This window comes from Arachis ipaensis, chromosome B08 (assembly GCF_000816755.2).
Source record: "Arachis ipaensis cultivar K30076 chromosome B08, Araip1.1, whole genome shotgun sequence".
Lineage (NCBI taxonomy): Eukaryota > Viridiplantae > Streptophyta > Magnoliopsida > Fabales > Fabaceae > Arachis > Arachis ipaensis.
Genome location: NC_029792.2, coordinates 111652620 through 111655749, shown reverse-complemented (window position 1 = coordinate 111655749; position 3130 = coordinate 111652620). Strand labels below are relative to the sequence as shown.

At 33.5% G+C, this 3130-nt stretch overlaps 1 long non-coding RNA gene across 1 annotated transcript; it reads left to right on the top strand.

Annotated features, from left to right (window-relative positions):
- LOC110266022 lies at positions 1888-2295 on the top strand. The gene is made up of 2 exons (XR_002352862.1): positions 1888-2022; positions 2205-2295. It is a non-coding gene; the product is annotated as an uncharacterized LOC110266022 (long non-coding RNA).

The following is a 3130-nucleotide window of genomic DNA, read 5'->3' as shown; positions in this document are numbered from 1 at the left end:
TGTCTCAGATAATTTCAAATGTATATTCCATATGGATCTTTCGGTTATAATTCATCAATATCATCATCACCCTCTTTCATATCTCATACAATCACAATTCATCATTATCATCAGCATTCCTATTCATATCTCATACGACTTTAACCACACCTCATTAATTCAATTATTCACTTCAAACTCTCTCTCAACATCAGCCTAACTTCCTCAATAGGTTCACTATCTTTCCTAAGCCTAACTCTAGCGATCAGATCTTAAACAGAGTTTATAGATGTTTGGAAATCTAGAGAAATGGTTAAAAACTCAAAGATTGTAATTTCAGCAAAGCAGAGGTCGTACGCGAGCCACCTACTACGTATGCGAGAATTGGTAACAAGATCGCCTATGCGAAAATGGTAGGCAGCGAAAGGGTTCTGCGTACGCATGCTACATGTCGCATACGCATGCGTGTAAAAATGACAATGCCGCGTACGCAGCCAGTTTTTGCGTACACGAGTGTGTGACAGAGCCCAATACTCGCGTCGCGTGACACTGTCGCGTACGCAAGCATATTAGTTTTGCCAAAAAGTCGTTAAGTTCAGAAAAAATTAATTTTTCACACCAAACTTCTAATGTGCATAACTTTTTCGTTAAAAATTATTTTTATTCTGTTCTTTGAACGTTACAAACTTCATAGACCCAATTTTCATTCAAAATAAGTTTCACAAGATTTGGGAGTCCGGAAGCCAAGTTATGACTCATCGAAGTTGGTCAAAAATTCAATTTTTACCAAAAGTTCAAATCCTCTAGTTTTCCAAAATTTCCAATCCAAAACCAACCAAACCATAATCAAATCTAGGGGTGTCCGCGGATCGGATCGGATCGAATATGGCCGAAAATTCGATCCGATCCGCACAATTTCTATCGGATCTTGTGAAGTTGTGACAGTGCAAAGTAACGCCGTTCTCCGACGCCCACAACATTCGTCCTTGTGAAATTTTAATGGACCAATTCAACCATCAACACCGACCTTTGAACATAGGACGGATATTAACTAAATAATTAGGTTCTTATGCTTTGACTTTAATTATGTTCAATCACGTAATTTCTGAGAAACATTTTTAAAGTCGTAATTTAACTTTTGTAATTGAATGAGCAATCCAATGTTACAAAATTTGTTTCTTTACTCGGTATATTACAATCTGACTTTGTGAGTCAATACACAATATTACTAACACGTGACATATGAGATATTGGAACTCCTCAAAGATCTTCTTCTCAACTTGTCATAGAATTGAACTACCATGAAATTAAAATGCCACCAGGATAATAGTTTAGTTCCATGTTCATTTGAAGCATGGGAATGGAAACATAAGGTGGAGATAATCGTCACATATTCACATGGCATCTGAAAAGGAATTGAATAATATATAAACATCTTATTTGTATTTAAATATTCGCTGAAGAAACCTTTGGCTCTTCGGCAAACGCTAACATGCTGCAGAAACAATTATGTAACATGACTAAGTCTCGAATCTCTCTTACATGAGGAATATATACTTCGCTTAGTTGGCAAAAGTCAACTACGTTATATATGCGTACGTTTTAATAATTTTTTAACTAATAATTAAATCAAATCTTTTTAAGACCTTAAAAATTCTCCACAATTGATTCCTAATACTTTCTCTTATATTAAACATATATCGGAAGATATAATATTTGTGGTCAACTGTTCATGCTTGAATCTAAATAACAAGCCCAACAACTCTAAGCCCAAAGAAAAGAAGTCTTCTTTAGCTAAAGTGTAGATCGCAAGCTGGCCCACTAAAAAGACCAGACCAACTGGTGGGTCCATGTACCCGAACACCATTAGACTCGAGCTCGAAGACCCGAGTTTCACTTGACTTAGAAAAAAAAAAAAAAGTAATGATGTATCATGTAAATAAAATATTAGCCAAAAAGAGATTATATAAAGCTTAGCCTTCTTCCATTCAGAGACACTAAAAACCGCAGAAAAAGTGAGAACAGTGTGAAGCAAAATCCAAGGTAGGTTGTTCAACTCTTACATCTACTTCACTATTTTATGGACTATATATCTGAATTGCTGAAGTTTTCCCTGAAACTCTGTGGTATTTGAGATTGAGAGTGATTATTAATTTGATATTCAAGTTGAATGAGTTTGGATATCATTCTTATTCTGTTATAATTGACTAGTTCGATCTATGTAGAATAGAAAACAGAATCTGTTATTTTTCAATTTAAGGTGGTTATTATGGAGATGATATGTAATGAAGTCAGAATTGTAATCAAAATGAGGTATTCTGGGTTCCATGAGGTACTTGAATTGATCATGATGTCAGAACACTAGTGTGCCTTTTAATTTGGACAAGTTAATCTCTCAGGTATGCATATTGATTTTTCTTATTATTTGAGACAAGTTATCAATCTTATAAAAGAAAGGGAGAAGTAAACTCATGCTATTTTAACACTTCACATGAATGACCAAAATAAAAAGTAAAAAGGTCATGTGACTTTTTCTTAATTGATTTTGTAATCTTTTTAACAACCGTATATTGCTACACAACCACCATTTGCTCTTACTCTTGCTCTTGCATCAAAGTAAAACTACTCTTCTGACTAGATACATCCTTTTATATATGGAAATAGGGGTGTCCGCGGATTGGATCGGATCGGATATGGCAAAAAATTCTATCCGATCCGCACAATTTTCATCGGATCGGATCGGATCGGATATCGGATATATCCGCATTATTAAACCTTCTCTTTTTAATCATATTTCTATGTAAAAAAATTCGATAAAAATATTTATTTCATACTTTTAAACTTATTTATTTCTAAAATATTTTTAATCAAACTCTCTCTAAATAACAAAAATAAAATAATACAATATATGAATAATAATTACTAACTAAAACATACAAACAAGTAAATACCAAATACCAAACATATATATTTATTTATTTTTAATTATTATAGTGCGGATCTGCGGATCGGATATGTGGATGTAGAGCAGATATCCGATCCGCAATCAATACCAATTACTCCTACACACTACCATAAACTCTTTATTCACTTCACAATAATTCCAACACATAAATTCATCAATTCATTCAAACTATTTTCACACATAATT